Raw genomic sequence first — 6,558 nt, 5'->3', positions numbered from 1 at the left:
TTTTGAGGACAGCGCCCTGCATACACCAGCATTAAAAACATTTTCCAAACCAGCAGAGGCGTCACAAAAATCAGAAATAGCGATAAAATAAATCACTTACCTTTGAAGATCTTCCTCTGTTTGCAATCCCAAGGGTCCCAGCTACACAACAAATGGTTGTTTTGTTCGATAAAGTCCTTCTTTATATCCCAAAAAAGTCAGTTTAGTTGGCACGTTTGATTCAGTAATCCACCCGTTCCACTCGTTCAACATGCAGACAAAGGAATCTCAAAAGTTACCGGTAAACTTCATCCAAACAAGTCAAACAAGGTTTCTAATCAATCCTCAGGTACCTTAATATGTAAATAAACGATAAAATTTAAGACGGAATGTAGTATGTTCAATACCGGAGCTAAATAACGAAGTGCGCACCCTCTTCCACGCGCGCCACAAGACTACAGTCCAAATGAGAGCCACCTTGAAAAACTACAAACTCATTTTTTCAAAAACAAGCCTGAACCCCTTTCTTAAAACTTCCACCTAGTGGAAGCCATAGGAACTGCAATCTGGGAGGAATTCCTTTGAATATCCCATAGACAAGCATTGATGGCCTCAAAAATAATTATTTCCAGATGGATTTTCCAGATGGATTTGCCTGCCATATCAATTCTGTTATACTCACATACATTATTGTAACAGTTTTAGTTTTCAGGTGTTTTCTATCCAATGCTACCAATTATATGCATATCCAAGCTTCTGGGCCTGAGTAACAGGCAGTTTACTTTGGGCATGTCAGTCATCCGAACTTCCGAATACTGCCCCCTAACCATTTGTCTTATGTAACCATACCAAACGTAACATATCATGCTAATTTGGTATCCTGGACTAACATTTACTATGTTACGTCTAGTCTATGAGACCAGGCTGCAGATAGAGTGTACATTAATGATGCTGTTAGTTCACCAGCACACGCCCGCAAGGGCTAATAACCCATCCACAACCGCCCGACTATATCGCTTATATTGTGATGAAGGGAAAATCTGAGGCCCGCAAATATACAAAATGCAATGTAGAGTCAAAGATGGCGTAACTATTTTTGACAGGCCTTTTTAGATGGGCCTATGTTTAAGGAATAGCACATGAGAACCCAGGGATTCTTGTGTGATAACTCCCGATTAAGGGCTGTTCTAAGGCCCAAGGCGAAGCCAGTCGTTCATTCTATTTATTCCACGTTGCTATGCTAAACAAATCATTGGCATGTAGCTAGATAACAGAGGTTCAATGACGACAAGAGACAAGAACTGCAATAAATAATGATTGAATAAATATTTTATAAACAGGCAACAAGAACTTCAGCAAATAATTAATGTATATATTGGCAACAAACAGTCAATAAGTGAAAAAGATAGTTATTGATGATAGCTAGTCTAACGTTACTTATCCTTTGCTAGCTAGCTAGCCAACTAAAGCTAACACAGAATCACCTGTATAAATATTGCAGTCCTTTTATTTTATTCCTTTAGTGTTTTATTTTAATTTGGATTATTATTTTTTAACTCTGCATCATTGGGAAGGACTCGTAAGCAAGCATTTCACGGTAAAGTCTACACCAGTTTATTCGGTGCATGTGACAAATGAAATGTCATTAAAAAAATTAAAAGCTGTCAGTCTCGTCACATTCATATGCATGGCATGGGTGGAGATCTCAACAGCAAAAAAACTGAAATGTTGTACAGGTTGGTGTATATTAACCCCCGCTGTACCAAACTAAATGCTAGACAAGAAGCATGTGGAAATAATGTCTAGATGCTTTTTTCCTGGGGGGGGATTAAAGGCCCAATGCAGGTGTTTTTAATCAATATCAAATCATTTCTGGATAACAATTAAGTACCCTTACTGCAATAGATTTTAAAAGTGCAAAAATTGCTTTTTTAGCAAAAAACTATTTCTCAATCAAGAATTTTGCTACGACTGACTGGGAGTGGTCTGAGTGGGGAGGGGGAAACGGACAACTAGTTGTTACTGGCAGAGAGGTTTGGAACTCTTTGTTATTGGTCTATTAACCAAGTTAGCGCATTGTGATATCACCATGGAAAGCCGAAACTCCTGCCCATGCAAACCTGCTGATTATAAGGTCCTGTGTAGATTGTTTTCAACCAGCAACTATCAGGAAATAACACTGATCATTTTTTCCCCCTTTACTTTATGTTTATGAATGCTTGGCTGGGCTGCGGGACAATGGACGTGTGTTGATACTCGAAATGTAATTATGGTATTATGGCATCATGGCATTTTGCATGGATTATTATAAATAACTAACAGCTATCAACCAATCAGCATCCAAACAACCCTTTTTACAATTCCCAACATTTTGGTAGGCTATTTGTTTGTCAACTTGTCTATTATTAGATGCATGCGCTTTTTGTCTCTGTCATTACTTGTTGCCGTAGAAGACTAAATAAACCCTTACTCACCAGAATATTGTCATAAATCGATAGAATGAATGCTTCGATTTAGTTGAAATTAGTCAAGTTTGTTTTCTTTTTCCTCTTTCATCTTTGCTTCTCTTGCGCAGCAACGACGTTTAGGGACTAGGAAGAAAATGCAATAAAATGTCCACCTTTAATTCCAACTTTACCGTGTATTTATTCTCTCAAGATGCTGAGAGAAAGAAATCTATTTCTCCACTCCTTTTCCTGAGTAAACATTTATATTTGGTGTGTCATTTTACTGCCAGAAATGCTTAATTCTGCTGGAGTTAATATTAGAATATGTGAGAAGTTATAAACCTACAGTCAGTGTCCAGATTTAAGTTTGGCTACTATTCCATTTAACCCAACTGAACAGTATAGTTCCCATGACATGCCAAACCCTATCTCCAGTACACTTTCTGCCACAAACGGCATGATTTTGTTTCTCTCCGTCACCCTCAATCTTTCAATTTTTACATAATAAAGCATTTGACATTTCCATTGCATGAATGACCGAGGATTGACTGATTTCCACATTTTTTGTATGTTTTTTGAAGATAATTGATGAGAAGAGTATTGTCCAACCCATCAGGTATCTCACTGCACACTCATATGTCATGTTTTGAAAAATACAGACAGGCAAAATAAAAGTACATTTACATTTCAATACTTCTGACATCCATCTTTGCAACTCCACCCATGACTTCAGAATTTTGTAACATTTCCAGGAGGCATGAATTATTGAGTCATTAGTAGTTTTACACTTCAGACACGAATCTGCCGTTGTGAATTTTGTCTCTTGTATAATACATTCTATATATAAATGTATACTAGATTAAGTGTACATTTTCTGAACTGTATATCAGTTCTTTTTCAATATTTTTTCCAATAGGTCATATTTTTTTCTAAGAGATTGTCGGTTTTGTAGGCTCTCTGGAAGGTTTTGTACAGCTTACCTATGAATATCCTTTTCTGACTCAAAACAGATTCTCTCAAAATTGCTCTCAAGATTTCAAATCAAAATGTTGTGATAAAACTTTTAAGTTGGATGTATTTGAAAATATCTACATTTGTCAAACGAAATTGTAATTTTAAAGCTATCATGGAAATACAGTAAATGTATTTCTTATAACCAAGTCATTTATGGTTTCTATGCCTTTCGTTTTCCATGTGAGCCAATTTATCGATGAATTCTGAAAAGCTATCCAAGGATTGTTCCATAAGGTTGTGTTTTTAGGGAGTGATATTGGTTCTGCTATCATCCTCTTTTACAACTTCACTAAATCTTTCCCAACATTAGACTACTGTTCTGGCCCTCCCTTGTATTTATTTTCAATTCTCCATTTCACAGCTTTTCTCTTACTGAATTAAACTCCGACATCGTCCTTTTTGCCTCAGTGGATAGCCTTTAACTTTTTCTTCCCAAAAGCATTTGCCATTTGGCGTGTATTTGGTGCGCTACAGTTAGGCCCTAAAGCTTAGGCTATGCACTAACGGCAGATACAAATAATGGAAGAATTCTCAACGTAGCCTATAGATATGAATTGCACAGGAATTATACATTTATGGATATTGTATGCATTGCTTTCTCCTTATTAAACCCAATATTTACTGACCCTAAACCCACCCACCCCGCGGATATAGGATATAACCGTGGGGACTGCGGGTTATGAGTCAACCCTCCGTCACTTGTGTAAGTACCTCTCTACTGAACAAAAATAGAAATGTACCCACTGGGGAGTCAGGCCCAGCCAATCAGAATATGTTTTTCCCCACAAAAGGGATTCATTATTGTCACGGATCCCCTGGTACTGCTGCTCATTCTGTTCACCAGTTCCGGAGGTCTACGTCACCGGCTTTCTAGGCTTCACTGAATGGGATTCATTATCATCAACCCCGGACTGTCTTGTCTGATTACACACACCTGGTTCCCATTTCCCATGATTAGTATGTTATATATGTGCCCTTTGTCTTTGTTGGTTATTGTTCCCATGGTCGTGTGAGTACCTATGCGTTGGTGCAGCCATTATGCTGCGTGCTTTATATATTGTGTATTAAGGGGTGTCGTTCAACAAGGTTTACCGTCGTTCTTTTGTTTGGGTACAGCCCAGTGTTTTTGTATACATGTTTGTTTTGGGTGTATTAAAAACCCCTATTGTGTATTCCTGCGACTGTTTCCAAATCCTTTATACCAGTGTGACAATTATAGACAGAAATACTCCTCGGTTTCATCAGCTGTCTGGGTAGCTGGTCTCAGACCATCCCACAGATGAAGATGCCGGGTGTGGAGGTCCAGGGCTGGTGTGGTTACACATGGTCTGTGGTTGTGAAGCTGGTTGGACGTACTGCCAAATTCTTTAAAACAATGTTGGAAGTGGCTTATGGTAGAGAAATGAACATTCAATTCTATGGCAATAACTCTGGTGGAGATTCCTGCAGTCAGCATGCCAATTGCACGCTCCCTCAACTTGAGACGTCTGTTGCATTGTGTTGTGACAACTGCACATTTTAAAGCAGCCTTTTTTGTCCCAAGCACAAGGTGCACCTGTGTAATGATCATGCTTTTTGATATGCCACACCTGTCAGGTGGATGGATTATCTTAGAAAAGGATAAATGCTCACCTATGGGGATGTAAACAAATTGGGCACAACATTTGAGAGAAATACGTTTTTGTGTGTATTTTTCAGTGCATGAAACATGGGACCAACACTTAACAGGTTGTGTTTATATGTTTGATCAGTTTAATTACCATTGGGGTACATTTAGGACTACAATAATGGTGTCTCAGTTTATCTAACCTTCTGTCCCAGTCTACCAAATATGAACTAAAAATATGTACACAAATGGGTGTGTCATGCCTCCTGTGAATGATATCAAACATTAGTTTTTTGTGTGTGATTTAGGAAACATCTTAAGGATTTCAGAAATGTTTCACGTGTTGAGATAATATTTTGGATAGATGTCGAAAGAGGTCACAGAAATGCAAAAGATGTCCCACTTATTCCGATATCATCCTACATCATCGGAGGTCGTTCCACACACTATTAATAGGCATTTCGCCACCTGACTGATGAAACAAAATAGATCTGTCACCTGTTTTTCCGCAAGGATCATTAACCTTTTGTCGGGTGGCATGCTTTGACGCTGCATGTTGTCTCGGCTGTTTTGGAAGCACTCCCAGTTTCCCACTCTGTTTTTCTACACGGTCAATGACTCATTGAAGGTGTGCTTTCTTTCTCACTTTGAAGAGGTTATGTGACAATGAGAAGAGAGACACAATTACTGATATGGACTGGGGTCTTCTCGAGATAGGGACTGCAGATCATTGCGGTCCGTCTTCTGTCCGAGGGTGTGTGTTTGAGGGAGAAAGGACAGAAGAGGCCCATTGACAGTCACATGCCTAATTTACTGAAGTTAATTCTTAATGTTGCGCCAGTGCAGAACGTCATCTGACATGACACACACAGACACAAACACACACAGTATTACCCTGAGAGTGACAGTGCCCACCTCTGTCAGATGTCCTTTCTCTCTTTAAGACCGCCTCATTAAAAGATGAAAGTGCTTATGAGCTTCCTGTTGCATGCTGGGAAGTGAGGGTTGTTTACCTCATTGTGACAGACAGCTGTAAGTTCAGATAACAGTGTTATGACAACTGGTGTACTGTGTAACATAGCTTACACGTCTCATTTAAGCTTTTTTAGATTCTTCTGTATTTGGTGTCTCATTCATAAAATAAAAATACTGCTACGAAGGGGAGTTTCAGAGATGGACAAATATGGCCGGACAATTGTCACTCGCTCGGTGAAAAACATTCCTTGGTGTGTACAGTAATCTCAGGTTTCATTGGGGGAGTGGAAAATGTTGCTCAATGTGGTAGTAAATACTCACAGCGCACATGCTCAGGAACTCACATGCTCAGAAAGCGAGATATACAGACAAAAGAAGACAAACATGCTGGGACAGTACAATAACTCAGCCATGCATTTTCCCCACTCAATTAGAGACCCACCATGGAAGCATATGTTTACATGTGGACTGAAGTGTGTTCCATGTAAGTATATACACACGTGGGGCATTGTCCCCAACCCGTTTTCTCTTTCATCA

This window comes from Salmo salar, chromosome ssa12, assembly GCF_905237065.1.
Source record: "Salmo salar chromosome ssa12, Ssal_v3.1, whole genome shotgun sequence".
Classification (NCBI taxonomy): Eukaryota; Metazoa; Chordata; class Actinopteri; order Salmoniformes; family Salmonidae; genus Salmo; species Salmo salar.
This window is presented reverse-complemented; position numbering follows the sequence as displayed.